The sequence below is a fragment of the Eschrichtius robustus genome, chromosome 3 (genome assembly GCF_028021215.1).
Source record: "Eschrichtius robustus isolate mEscRob2 chromosome 3, mEscRob2.pri, whole genome shotgun sequence".
In the NCBI taxonomy this organism is placed as follows: domain Eukaryota; kingdom Metazoa; phylum Chordata; class Mammalia; order Artiodactyla; family Eschrichtiidae; genus Eschrichtius; species Eschrichtius robustus.
The window spans coordinates 126,264,563-126,280,321 of NC_090826.1; positions in this window are offsets into that span (position 1 = coordinate 126,264,563).

Consider the following 15,759-nt stretch of genomic DNA (forward strand, 5'->3'; position numbering starts at 1 on the left):
CTGGTAACCATAGTTTGTCTTCTACATCTGTGGCTCTACTTCTGTTTTGTAAATAAGTTCATTTGTACCCTTTCTTTTTTTTAGATTCCACATATAAGCGATATCATATGATATTTGTCTTTCTCTGACTTACTTCACTCAGTATGACAATCTCTAAGTCCATCCATGTTGCTGCAAATGGCATTATTTTGTTCTTTTTATGGCAGAGTAATATTCCATTGTATATATGTACCACATCTTTATCCATTCCTCTGTTGATGGACATTTAGGTTGTTTCCATGTCCTAGCTATTGTAAATAGTGCTGCAATGAACATTGGGGTGCATATATCTTTTCTAATTATGTTTTTCTCTGGGTATATGCCTAGGAGTGAGATTGCAGGATCAGATGGTAGCTCTATTTTTAGTTTTTTAAGGAACCTCCATACTGTTCTCCATAGTGGCTGTATCAATTTACATTCCCACCAACAGTGCAGGAGGGTTCCCTTTTCTCCACACCCTCTCCAGCATTTATTGTTTGTAGATTTGTTGCAAAACACTTAGATGTTATATGTATTACACTAGACATAAAAAATGAAAAAAATATGAAAAAGAAATTCACATTTATTTACAGGTATAGCAATTCCTGCATTAATAATGAAGAAGCAGCAATATGATTTATTTATGAAACCTAGTGTAATGAATGATGCCATGTACAGCATGCAAGTGTTTGTGTGTGTAAGTTTTGATAAATTTTTAACTTTTTATAATAGATTTGTGTATATTTCATGGTAGTAAATGATAAAATAGACTAGCATCTACACATATATATATATATATATATATATATATTTTTTTTTTTTCTTTTTAAGGGAAGATATTCGCCATGTATTTCTTCTTCAGGTCTTTTTTTTTTTTAATTAATTTATTTATTTTTATATTTATTTTTGGCTGTGTTGGGTCTTCGTTTCTGTGTGAGGGCTTTCTCTGGTTGTGGCAAGCGGGGGCTACTCTTCATCACGGTGCACGGGCCTCTCACTATCGCAGCCTCTCTTGTTGGGAGCACAGGCTCCAGACGCGCAGGCTCAGTAGTTGTGGCTCACGGGCCTAGTTGCTCCGTGGCATGTGGGATCTTCCCGGACCAGGGCTCAAACCCGTGTCCCCTGCATTGGCAGGCAGATTCTCAACCACTGCGCCACCAGGGAAGCCCTCTACATATATTTTATACATTCAGGATATATCTAACTTTTTCCTATTTTTTGGATAGTTTCAGGCTACGTGGTCTATCTACAAGTTTTTTTCAAAGTGTCACAAATCTCCAAAAATTTTTCCAATGTATTTATTATCCAGTATATTGTGTATAAATGGACCAGCGCAGTTCAAACCCTCGTTGTTCAAGGGTCTATCCATCTAATCTCTCTCCTCTCTCTCCCCTTCTCTCTCTCTCATTCTTTCCAAATCATCTATCAACAAGTTTCCAGCAACCCTGCAGACTGACTGTGGCTCTGGCCTGTTTCTGATAACGAGGAAGGAAGTACAGGTAAAGTTAAGATCCCAGGCATGGCTGAAATACAAACAGATGAATTTTTTGGATATTACTTCTTTCTCCTTCCCCCTTTTCCATAATTTCCCCCAAGTCATTCTGATTCCCTTCCTCTTTCCTAGTTTTCAGAGTGCCCTTTTACTTCTTTTCCTGCATGAAGACATCACCCAAGTCATATAACATTCTCTATGTGCCAGGCACAATTCTATATGCATTATATCTAATAACACCCATAATTCTCACTATTTTTATCCCCATTTATGATGAAACAGATGCAGAGAGCTGTTTAGTGAGCCTTCCAGTGTCTTTCAACTAGTTAGTATCAGATCTGGGCTTCAAACTTTGGCATCCAGATGCCCAAGTCTCTACTCTTAACTACCTCACTAAACTACCTTGATTAAGGAAAAAGAACTTCACTTTTGAAAGTCGTGTAAATTTGGGCTAAACTGCTGTCTTTGTTCCTTTGGGCTGTGTGACCTCGGTCAAGCTGTGTAAACCACTGGAACCTCCGTCTATCATCTTTTAAACAGGGTAAATAAGCTTTTCCTCCCTGTGATGCCACAAAGTCAGAATAAGGAAAAAGTGCCTAAAGTGTGGGTAGTATGCTCTCCGCTCATTTTCTTCTTCCAGGACAGCAAAGCAAAAGGGCTTTGAGTGGGGATTGGTGCTTCCTCTTTGAGATTCACCCTCAGCTCGGGAGTGCAGCCAGGTTGCCATCTTCCAGACCACCAACACCCCCAAAATGACTTTCTGAAAGTTCACCCAGCGAGGACCTGGCTCTAGCTCCATGTCACACCACACAGCTGTGCCCAAGTCACTTTAGAGGAGGAGCTGGGTTGTGTCTTTGAACTATGACTTTCAAGAAAGTGAGCTGCAGTGCCTGGAAACTTGATATGTCAAGTCACAGTACAGAAGTCCGTTTTGCTCACCCCAAAGCCATTGCTCTTTCTCTCTGTTCCGTGACACTTTTGGTCTCTGCAATGGAGAGATTGTGGGCAGGAGCCTGAGACATAGGGTTTTTCATCTGGAAAGTCCAGCAGAGACCAAGGCAGGCCATAGTCGTTTCCATCCTGGCTTTAACTGTACTGCTCAGTGCAACGACCAGTAGTTATAGCCCTTTTACTATAAGTTTACCTCTTTGGGTTTTACCACTTCTTAAGGAACTGCCCTGTACAGAGAAGTTTCTTAACTTCAAGGCCAAGCTCAAGTTCTAGCCTGACTCTGTGGAGTTTCCCTGTCCCACCCAATAAAAACAATTACCAGTCTCTTTAATTAACTCCCCTTTGTTCTACTTGATCTTTGGTTTCACATGGCAGTCTCTGAATACTAATAGTGAGCTCCTTTGGGGCAGGGATATTACTTAATTCCTTTCCTTGTTGAGTGCCTAGATCCTTGCTTGGTACTTTCCTGATGTTTAGTAGATGACTGTTGAATTGAATGGTTGTGTATGCTTGCCTGGCTTTGTACCTTTGCATATAATAGTATTGTTCCAGAACTTGCATTGTTCCAGAACTTTCTACTGTCTATCTCAGAGGTTCCTCATTAGGCACTTACATTGAGGTCATTATTTGACTTCATTTTGTTTTTCTCTGAACATTGAGGCAGGCTAGCAGAGTGGAGCAAAAGTGAGGCTGGGAGCAGACAGACCTGGTTTAGAACACTGATTCTGCCATGCTTTTGCTGTGATGCTGGGCAAAGGGTTCAAGGTCTCTTGAGTCTCATTTTACAGCTGTAAGATGGGGCTAGGACATCCAGAGCTGTTGAGAACCCATGTAGTATCTTTGTGTGAATTAGAAAAGGGACTCTCCTGAGGACTGTGGGCCCTTGGCTTGGCAAGCCGAGTGTGTTTGGGTTTCAGCCTCCATTTGCTCTCCTGACTGGTACACCGTGCAAACCTTTCAAGGCTGCTCTTAGAGGACCTCCCTCACAAGGCTAGTATGAGGGCTAAATGAGATTATGTATGTAAAGAGTGTACAGAAAGCAGGGAGTGAAAGTGCTTTGTTTTCCGGGACCTGAATCAAAATAACTATGCTGTGTATCCACTTGCCCTCCCACCACCCTCAACCCTGACAACCTTGGCCTCTATCGGTCCCATACCGTGGGAAAATCCAGGGCGACCCTGAATGGTCAGCAGTTCGTCACTGGAGTTCCTTGTCTCCTCCCTAGGTATTGTGTCCCCACCCCCACTGCAGGAGCCCAGTGCCCATTCTCTCTCCTTCCTCTTCTCCCTCCCCCAAAGAAATGCTGTTTCTGAAAAGAAGCTGATCTCAGTAGTCTGAGCCTTTTCTTTTTTCTAATTGTGGACTGACAGCATTTCTCTGTTACTGGAGATAGCTCTGGCATTACTAAATATATACGGGACTTGTTTGGGAAATGTGGATACACTCCCGAGTCACAAAGTAGTTGCTTCTTCTGAGACACGAGGCAGATCTGAAGATGGACCCTAGAAGGGACAGTATTGTACTGGCTGCAGCAGATTCCCACAGATACCCCTATAGACACATGACATTTGGATAATCATATTTTTACCAGACCCTATAATAAGCCAATAAACTTTAAACCAAGCAATGTACATACCAGCGTTCCCTCATTTCCCTGACCCCATCTCATCACCCATCCTTACACAGGCTTGGTTTGTCTTTCTCTCTCCTTTTTTTCTGATTCTTCCTGCTTATCCCAAGAGAACACAGCCAGGATTGCTCGCATATTTATCCTTGAAGCCCTTGTTTGCAGAACCTAGGAGAGAGCATGGGAGGAGAGCTGATGATAATTTCACCCTTGCTCCTTGATGTGCCCTGAATCCCAAACAGGAGCCAAACTGAAGCACACCGGGACAGAGGTTTCAAGGCACTAGCCTCTCTCAAACCGGAATCCTGGATGGGAGCTTCAAGGGGATTGCTAATGGTGTACGAGACCGCAGAACTTCCTCCTACAGGGACTCTGACGTAGATAGAGGGCTGGCATTTATTTTAGATGTTAAGTGTCCCCTGGGACAAAGCAAATCATGAATAAAGACATATCCTTTAGCTAGCTATTTTCATGCATCTCAGTAAAATTTATGCTACATTTTTTTTTTTGTTAGTCTACTGTCAGTATAGCAGAGCGACTGAGTCTTGAAGGTAAATAATCTGGATTTGAATCTTGTCTCCTCCAACTATGTAGCTGTGTGAATGTGGGCAAATTACTTTGCGTTTTGATGTCTCGGGTGTCTTTTCAGCAAAAAGTGGGTGGTAATGGTACCTACTTCATCAGATTATTATGCGGGTTAAATGAAATAACATATGCCAAATGCCCAGCACAATACCAGGCATATTGTAAAAGTGCTTATAATTTTAGCTGCCTGTTAGTACTGGAGATATTAGTGACAACAAAAAGGATTCTCTTTTAGCCTGGGGAAGGTTCATCTGAAACACAATTTTGTGTTAAATATATGATTTGGAATTTGGGAGAGGCTTTCCCTACTTTGCTGCAACACAATATTGTGGAATGACCTTCACTGGACTTGAATCCAAAGACCAATGTTTTTGAACCAATATTTTGAACAATGGATGTTCATTCTGAGTCTGTCTTTATTAGACTAGAATCTTGGGGGCTACACCTAACAGGTTTTGGCCTCAGTTCCCTAATGTGCAAAACAAAAAGACTGGATAAGATTAACTATGTGGTCCTTTCCAACTACAAAGCCGTGTGATTCTTTGTTTCCACTCAGCATCTCTGGCTCAAGGAAGAGTCTGAGTCTAGATTTTGATCCAGATGGCTGCTTGGCATATTCGTCAGTAGCTGGAAGGCCTGGGTTGCTACTGTTTTTGCCTTTGATGACTCACCTCTGTTTCAGCAAATTGGGCTGGTGAAATAAGGGTTCTGTCAGCTTGGATTTCTACATCCTTGCCTGTGCAGGTGGCTTTACAACAGCAACAGACTTCCCAGGTAGATGGTTTGATGTGGACAACTTACTCCAGACAGAGAAGGCAGAGGCCTGGCTGGGTCCCTTTACTGCTTCCCACTACCTCTTGTTCCCTAGCTCTTTGGAAGTCTAAAGTTTTTTGTTTTTTGTTTTTTTAGTTGGATTTTTCACTGGCATCCTTTATAACATAGTTTGAATCACTTTTTTTTTTTTTTAACATCTTTATTGGAGTATAATTGCCGTACAATGGTGTGTTAGTTGCTGCTGTATAACAAAGTGAATCAGCTATACATATACATATATCCCCATATCTCCTCCCTCTTGCGTCTCCCTTCCACCCTCCCTATCCCACCCCTCTAGGTGGTCACAAAACACCGAGCTGATCTCCCTGTGCTATGCGGCTGCTTCCCACTAGCTATCTATTTTACATTTGGTAGTATATATAAGTCCATGCCACTGTCTCACTTCTTCCCAGCTTACCCTTCCCCTTCCCCGTGTCCTCAGGTCCATTTTGTATGTCTGCATCTTTATTCCTGTCCTGCCCCTAGGTTCTTCAGAACCACTTTTTTTTTTTTTAAGATTCCATATATATATGTGTTAGCATACGGTATTTCTTTTTCTCTTTCTGACTTACTTCAGTCTGTATGACAGACTCTATGTCCATCCACTTCACTACAAATAACTCAGTTTCATTTCTTTTTATGGCTGAGTAATATTCCATTGTATATATGTGCCACATCTTCTTTATCCATTCATCTGTCGATGGACACTTAGGTTGTGGAAGTCTAAAGTTTTAGAAAGTGAATTCCAGATATCTAATCTTACTCCAAAGCTGTGCTCTTGGACAATGTGCTCTGTTGTGTTAGTACAATAATACTGAATCACCATTATAAATGTTCTGACAATTAGTCTGTGGAGATAAATTAGTCTATAGGCAATGGTCTATGTGAAAATTAGTTTATGTGCAATAACTTCCCATAAAACAGAATTAAGACAGCATGTGAATGAGTGGAGTGAAACAGACATATAGCCCATTGGGCACGAGAGTCATTTATGGTAGAAATTCCTTCACTCTGGGGCCAAAAGGCCCCCAAAGAAGTCATGGCCACACTTTGACGTGAGGTGAAGGGACCAGTGGTTTTAGGTCTTGTTTTAGGGCACAGAGAAGGTTTGCTGGTGAGGAAGGCTACACATGTGGCATTGATTTGTGGCACCCTGGATGTCCTCCCCAGGACGATTCTACGAGGCCTCATCTCAGTTTCCTCCAAGAAGCAACTGTGACAATTAGGCCACTCTGGCACTGCCACAGATGGGTGGCCCCAGAATAGACAGAGTGGATTGTGAGGGATATTGGGGATCATATAACTAGAATCTTTCAGGGACTCTTACAGTCTCCCCCATATAGCAGGGTCAGACTGCACTGTACACATTGGCTTTGGGGAACATGGGGCATAGGGTCTAAGCAGATGCAGTTTTCTTGTCAATCTGGCTGAGAAAACACTCCCCAGGATGATATCATAGTTCATGTTTGCTTTTTAAACCTTGAGGGATACAAAGGTGTTTTTGGGTGACTGTCCTAAAAAATACAAAGTTTGGGGGCAGTGGTTACTCTCAGGATACATGGATACCTGGCTTCTCAGTGAGCTCATCACATGTGTGTAACCCGGATGTTTGCTATGATTTCAGATATGATTCAGCTCAAACCATTTTATGTATAGGTTGTCCAACGCCTTTCCTAAGACTTCTGTAATTTCACAGAGGGCTATGTTTTATAGTTATCTCTAGCTCTGAACTTCTGTCATTACTGAGTTAATTTAGTTTTTAGATTATGGTTTGTATATAGTTGCTGTTCCACACTGGTTAGGATGGCTAAGGGAACTCAGCTCTGTCCTCTGATTTGACACACACACACACACACACACACACACACACATACACACAATCTTTGCGGGTCTATCAGACTCTCCAGAAAGACCGAAGCCTGAGAGAAAGGGCACAGAAGTGTGACGTTTACTTTGAGCAAAATAAAACGTTCAAATTCATTATGAAATGCCTTTGTTATTAAAGATCCTTTGGACAGTCTACCCTCTTACTTGGCCATCATCTCTCTCCTCTTGCTTCCTGTTTATTTTGTTGGTTTGGTTACTTTTGCTCCTCATATATGGGCATTTCACCTTCCTCCCCAGTGATTCCCCAGAGATGGCTCCATTTCTACAGGGATTCTGATGCCAGATATTCAGATCATACCAGCATGCCCTACGTGTATAACATTGAGAGGGGTCTTCTCCCAGAGCTGGTTTCGGATCTATTGTTTCTAATCTGGTTTATGAGCAGTGAAATAGCGGTGAGTATGGTTATAATGCTTCCATCTATTCATCGCCAGACCATTTTGTTATATGCTTTCAAGGAGCTGATTACTCTTGTACAGCCATGTACCTTCATGTCTGGAGTGGGTTACTTCTAGAATCTCACTAATTCTTAGTCAATGGCTGCTTAACCCTCTCTGATATGCTAACTGATAGTCATCCGGAATTCTGCCATCTACTTTTATTCTAAAGGGTGGAACTCAACACTTACTTTATATTCTTCCTCTCCTCCGCTTAGGGAAAGCCCACACTGACCCCTCCCTCCATCACCTCCCTCCCTTCCTCCCTTCCTTTGGGCTCTACACCCACAGAGGTATTTGAGGCAGGTTGTGTGTGTCCATGGTCTCAGGTGGATGGATGTATGTCTGAGGACTCTCAGGCCAGTCAACTGCAATTCTCCTGGGTCTCCCTTCCTCAGAGAAGTGCTCCTGCATGGGGTATTCTTTCAAGAAAACTTCCTTTTATCTTCAATTTATCAATTAGAAGAGCTTTTTGAGAATTCACTGAATTCTATTAACAGTGTAATAGTTGCTGTAAATTATTATATTCTATCTTATATTGAATTCTCCATGATATTTTTATTCCTACTTTATATCTGATTGAATCAAGGACTTAAACTGTTTTGGGTGAGTATAATTTAAATGTTCATTTCTGCTACATGATACTTATATAGAGTTTCTAGAAACTTAGCCACAAGTTCTTATTTTGGTCCTGGAGGACAATCTCATTAGTTTTTACATGGCTCACAACCCACTGAATTAGCCAATATGAACACTTAAAATAGCCCAGTGTCCTCCCCCAAGCAGTGTAAAGTGGAGTTGAGTCACTGAAGGGGAAAGTCCACATCTCAAGTGTTATTATGGTCAAGAGGGGGTGAATACCACATCTTCATCACATCAGAGCATCTCCTCAACTTCAGAAGTCTCTGCTGAGCAGAGCTTGTGAGACAGCTGGGCTCTGCAGCAGGTTGGCTGTGTGACCTCACATAGCCTGCTGTCTTGGTTCCCATGCTTGCCCTCCATCCCACTGATGAGTAAAGAGATGGATTTCCAAAATCTGTGATGAGATAGGTTTAGGGTGGGGATGCACAGGAAATACCCATCACCTCAAATAGCCCAGATCAAAAAACCACTGCAATGAAGTAATAGTTCACTTCTCTCATCAGATGTCTGCTTAGTTGAGGACTGAAGTAGAGGCAAGTGGTGGTGATACCAGGTGTGGTGGTAGCAGGGGTAGCTGAGGAGCAAGGTTCCAAACTCACTGTCAAGGCGGGGGTGATGTGTGAATTTCTGGGGCTAGTGGCTGAGGAAATATGGGCTGGAGAAATGGAAAAAGGCATGTTCACTTGGGCATTTGAGATGATTTTCAGAGAGGAAGGTGACTTTCCTCTATTTGCTGTGGGCTGCTAGGTGGTGGGGAAAAAGGAGAAAGCTGGGCTGTAGGATTAGTGTGAGGCTGGGCGAGGAGTACATTGGGACTCGTCATTTGCTGAAGGGATCCAGTGCACATCAAAGTCACAGAGGAACAGGCGTGTCATCCTCCAATCACACATATGGTATTTGACTTGGGTCCCAGACTTTGGTAACAAACTGAATATATGCAACTGACCTACAAGGCCCTGCAGAGGGAGACTCAAATGCATTGATTCAGATTTGAGTTCTGATGATCACGGCTTTACTGTCACTTCTTCTAGGAGCCCTCCCTGACCCTTCACATTAAATTAAGTTTCCTGGACATACCCACACCATTAACAGCTATAAGATTCCTTCTTAGCACTTATTGCTACAATCAATTCTACATTCATTTGGTTATTGTCTATCAGTCATGTGGACAGTTATGTTCCGTGAAAGCAGGAATTGTATCTGTCCTGCTCGCCCCTGTCTCTCAAAGCCTAGCACAGTTTAATAATTATTTGTTGAATGAATAAATACATTACATAAATGTTCACCAAGCCCCGACTGTGTGAGGAGATGGCAGGATGAGTTGGGCCCAGGCCCACCCCTCAAGTGGCTTGCAGGCTGGTGGTGGAGCAAAACAAGGAACAGCACAGCACAATGGGAATGAGCCCCAGGAAAGGAATAAAGAGGGTTCAGGAGGAGATGGCAATTAGTAATACCATGTTTGCAATGGTCAGTTACAAGATGATGAATAAACTAATTCATCCATATTTACAATGAGACTATAAGGGATGCATGGCAAACATTATAATTTCTTTTTTTTTACAGAGGGGAAAACCAATAATCAGAGATGGTCTGAGATTTGCCCAAAGTGGTGGTATCAAATTTTCCCCCTGTACAAGGATTTATCATTCCTTTTGAGTCAGATCTTGAGGAATGAGAAAATATTGGCAGTCAGAAATTGGTGGAAGGAATGGAAAGAGAGCCATCTTTCCATTAGGAGCAGGGAACATTAGTAAAATCATGGCTGTTAACATTCCAGGATGTGGGAATCACAGCACCAAGAATATCAGGGAACATTCTAGAAGGGAACATAGACCATCTGGCCCAGACCCTTTATTTTAAAGATAAAGAAACTGAGACCCATAGAGATGAAGTGGCCCATTCCACAGGCACAGAGCTGTTAATGTGAGAGGGATTAGCTAGAACCAGGTCTTTGGCCCTTTAGAAAATTATATCTACCCCAAATGTTGAGTTCTGTGAAGTGGGTTCCAACGTTACCTTTAGTTGGGGAAACTGAACCTTGGAGGGTAAGCAACTTCTTACACTGACTGACAGAGCTGGGATTTAATCTGGGTCTCAGATGATCCAAGGTCTGTGCTCTTAAATTCTTAGATAATACTCTTCCCAGGTCTGTTGTTGGGAAAGCATTATGGTGCAAAAGCCAACAGCAGAGCTGGAACTGGCATCTACAACTTATGACCTTGAGTTGAAAGGTGTGGCTTCTTATCTCTCTTACATTGGAGAGTTAGTGTAATTTTAAGGACTTCAAAAAGGGTCTCCTTTTTTTTAAAAAATTTTATTGGAGTATAGTTGAGTTAGCAATGTTGTGTTAGTTTCAGGTATACAGCAAAGTGAATCAGTTATACCTATACGTATATCCACTCTTTTTTAGATTCTTTCCCCTATAGGCCATTACAGAATATTGAATAGAGTTCCCTGTGCTATACAGTAGGTCCTTATTAGTTATCTATTTTATATATGGGACACAAGGACTGGGTCACATCTTTTAGCCGATAGCAGGAATTCTACTAACTTGAACAAAAGTTTTTTATGTCATAAGAGAATGCTTAAACATTCTTCTGAATAAAGGTAACTCACTAACTTGGGAATTTATCAGCTCTAATTGTAAACCTAAGTTGAGTTTTGAGCATGTTGAGTTTGAGTGAGAGATACTGAGTGCACGTTAGGACCTATGAGCAACAGTGACGTTAGCTAACATGAATTCTGTGCTGCCTCAGGGCTAGGCCCAAGGTACACATATGTTGCCTTGTGTAATTCCCTGACCCCCTTATGGAGTATGTTCTGCTTTTACTCCCATTTAAAGATGAGGCTTTCTCTGTATATATGTCCAGGACATATCCGGGATATATATATCCAGAGAAAACCATAATTTGAAAAGATAATGCACCCCAATGTTCATTGCAACACCATTTACAATAGCCAAGACATGGAAGCAACCTAAATGTCCATCGACAGAGGAACGGATACAGATGTGGTATATATATACAACGGAATACTACTCAGCCATGAAAAAGGATGAAATAATGCCATTTGCAGCAACATGGGTAGACCTAGAGATTGTCATACTGAATGAAGTAAGCCAGACAGAGAAAGACAAATATCATATGATATCATATAATATCATATGTGGCATCTAAAAAAATGATACAAATGAACTTATTTACAAAACAGAAATAGACCCATAGACATAGAAAACAAACTTATGGTTACCAAAGGGGAAAGGGGAGCAAGGATAAATTAGGAATTTGGGATTAACGTATACACACTACTGTATATAAAATAGATAAAAAACAAGGGCCTATTGTGTAGCACAGGAACTGTACTCAGTATTTTGTAATAACCTATAAGGGAAAAGACTCTGAAAAAGAATATATATATGTATGTATAACTGAGTCATTTTGCTGTACACCTGAAACTAACACAACATTGAACTATGCTTCAAAAAAAAAAAAAAAAAAAAAAGATGAGGCAGTGGAGGCATAGAGAGCTGAGGACGTATGCCTAGAGTTACAAAGTCAGTCAATGTTGGATCTGAGATGTGGACCCGAGTAGGTTGTCCACTCTCTTAATTACGTGGTCCAGACCTCAAGATGGGCCATGGGAAGTTTTAATACGACTGATGATCAGAGACATTTCCAGAAATGGAAACAGCCTATTAGGTCAGTACATTTTTGATATTACCCTGCTTCTACTCCTGACATGGGAAATTGCGGTGTTGTTTATTTTCAGGCGGCTTTTTGAGTCTAGTTTATGAAGTCTAGAAAAGCGTGGGAAGTCCTGACCCTTTATCTTAGACACTTTCAAAACCTCATGCCACTTACCCTCAGATTCAAACTTGACCTCTAGTTGTCGTTTTTAGTTAGAAAATGCCTGCTCTCAGATTCTCCGCTGGAAGTCATGGATTTCTGGGATTCTATTTCCAAGAGTCTATCAAAGCACTTGTTTGCAGTTGGTTGATGTCACTTGATGGATTAAGGCTTTACTAAAGAGAACACAAGCCCATCAGTGTTTCAGCGTCATTTAGCAGTCATTTGCTATGTCCAGAAGTTGTGAGAGATTTAATTACCTGGAAGGAAGGAAGGAAGGAAGGAAGGGAGGAAGGGAGGAAGGGAGAGAGAAAGGAAAGAAGGAATAAAAGGGAAATTTTCTTGAAAAGTTGAATGTTGAGGTAGGCACCAAAAGAGATGGCTGACCTGAGGTTAAAGCTCTTAAATAAAAGTTTGCTGCTTAGGGATTTGTAGCATCATATAAAGTCTGTGACATTTGGATGTCAACAGTGTCCAGTTAACCTGAGGTGGTATGCTGTCTTCAACAGGGTCAATTGCTGGGGTGGGTCTCGCCTCAGTCAAGAATAAATGGGTTTTGTGATAGCTGTGATAGTTATCATATTTTATGATTGCAAGCAGATGGCTCTGGGCTTATGTTACAAATAAAAGTTCTGTCAAACACTAAGAGACTTCAAAGTCCCTCAAGAATGGAGTGTACTTGTGGGAAATGACAATTTCCTGTCATGCATTAGAGGGTTTAGAGAGGGACGGACTGCAGTGTGCACAGCGTGGAGGCCAATTTGAAGTTTATTATGCACAGGAAGTGGAGGGGCAATTGTAGAATTTGCCCCTTGATGCAAAGGAGTACTGTGGGTATGGACTTGGCCACCTCAGAATCCTGACCTTTGCCCAAGGCACTTCCTCTGCTTGTGAATTCCTTCTCTTAATACATCATTTAACAAAATCCTACTCATCTGCCAAAAAGAAAAAATCAAGCAATTTACTGCTGACTTTCTTTCTCCATCTTCCTCATTAGACTGTGGCCTCCTGTAGGCCTGGGGCTGTGACTCTCACACAGAGTTTCCAGGGTTTAGCACAGGGCACACAAGAATGTCTTGAGTAAAGAAGTCTTCCTCCAGAGCACTGCCTCCCCTCGGTCTCATGCCTAATCAAGAATATCATTTCTGTTGTTGCTTCTCTTTCTTGCACCAAATAAATGATCCCATTCCCACAAAATTTGTCCTTGTCTATCGCCACTGCACATGCTACCTGAACACCCTCCACTGCTCCCACAAAGCCCTGACAGGAGGGGGAGTCTCTTCCTCTGGCGTGATGGGCTGGAGAACCTCATTACCAGTGGTTCTGTTGGTGTTATAGGGTAATATGAACACTTGTCCTGAAGACGTCAAAGAAGACAGAGTGGAAATGAACACTTAGCTTGTCTAGTTCTCAGTCTATAATAAGGAATCTGCTTTCAATGTGGCTGGGTCTTTGACTTGGTTTCCTATAGTCGAACAACCAGAAGAGGCTTCCACCTGCTTCCACCATCACATCTCCCAATCTACCTTTCCTTCTGTGGATGAAACATCTCTACTCCTACCTAAGCCCAGCTTCCCTCCAGGGCTCTGGACCTCACCTGTTCCTGCCCCATCAAGGGCATCACTCCGGCTTTGTTTCTGCTTTCTCTTGAATCTTTCCTTCTCTTGCAGATTTTCCAATTGACGCCCAGTATGCCGTGTTGTATCCTGTCTAAAAATAAATTTCTCTTGAACACATACAAGAGAAATGAACTACTGACCCAGACGTGAACTACTGACCCAATTTTCTGCTCCTCTTTATGGCTAAACTCTTCAAAAGGATTATCTCTTCTAGTTATCTCCACTTCCTTTTCTCACGTCTTCTTTTGAGCACACTGCAATCAAGTTTCTTTTTCTTTCATCACTCAAAGAACTGGACAAAACAAAACAAAAACCTGCTTTTGTCAATGTCACCTATAGCCAAGGTGATGATTTGTCTTATTTTGTTCAGGTCAGTCCTGGTTTATGCCTATTGTCCTGACATATTTTAATAATTGTGAGCGTCTTCCTTCACTCTCAAAAATGTTCTGGGGGCTTCCCTGGTGGTGCAGTGGTTGAGAATCTGCCTGCCAATGCAGGGGACACGGGTTCGAGCCCTGGTCTGGGAAGATCCCACATGCCGCGGAGCAACGGGGCCCGTGAGCCACAACTACTGAGCCTGCGCATCTGGAGCCTGTGCTCCACAACAAGAGAGGCCGCAATAGTGAGAGGCCTGCGCACCGTGATGAAGAGTGGCCCCCGCTTGCCGCAACTAGAGAAAGCCCTCACACAGAAACGAAGGCCCAACACAGCCAAATAAATAAATAAATAAATTTTTTAAAAAATGTTCTGGTTTGGGCAAAGATTATACGATCACTTTACCATCCAGTAACCTCTGTGTCCCAAATCCAAAGGTCAATTTTCATTTTTACTCCCCTTAATAAGGCATTTGACCAGTTTCTTGCACCCTCATTCCAGAAATGCTGCCTTCCCTAGCCTCAGGGCACCATTTTCTCTTCTTTCTTCTCTTACCTCACTGGAGGTTGTTTTTCAGTTTCCTTTGGGGTCCTTGAACCTCTTTTCTTTCCATTTTCAGTGTTTTGATGACCTTATCCTATTTCATGGCTTTAAATGTAATCTAAATGTTGATGATAGTCAAAATTATATTTTGTACCTGGACCTGTCCTCTGCACTCCAACTAAATCTTTACTTGGATTTCTTATAGGCATATCAACCTTAGCACATTAAGAACCAACTCTTGATTTACTCCCCAAACTTACTGTCCTTTAGTCTTCCTCATCTCAGTAGATGACAACTTCTTTCTTTCACTTTCTTGGGCCAAAATCCTGGAACCATCCATACTTCCTCTCTTTCTATCATACCTCCATCGAATCCATCAGCAAATCTGTCAGCTTTAAATTTAAAATTTATCCAGATGAGATCTTTTTTTTTTGCCGTCTTCATTACTATTTCTGTAGTCTACGCCACCATCATATTTTACATTCTTTATTTTGGTTACCTGCTAACTGGTCTTCCTGCGTCTACCTTCCCCTAATCTCTTTCAGAGTCTAGTGGCTACAGAAAAACAACCTGAGTGAGTCCTGTGATAGCCTATGAGACCCTCCATGATCTGGCCTGGTACCTCTCTGACTTCAGAGCCTCCCACTCTCCTCCTGGCCCTCTCGATGGCAGCCAAGTCAGCCCCCTTATTGTTCTTCAAGCATACTGAGCCTGTGCCCATTCCACCTCACTGTCTCTGTGTTGGTTGTTCCTTCTGGATGGAATTCTTTTCTCTTGGGTCCCCCATGGTCCTGTTTCATCATGTCTTTGTTCATGTGTCATGTTTCCTGACAGCCCTCTCTATATAAAATAAAACCACCACCACTACCATTACCTCCCCCAAAACACTCTGTAGTCCCCCTACCCTGCTTTATTTTTCTTTGTT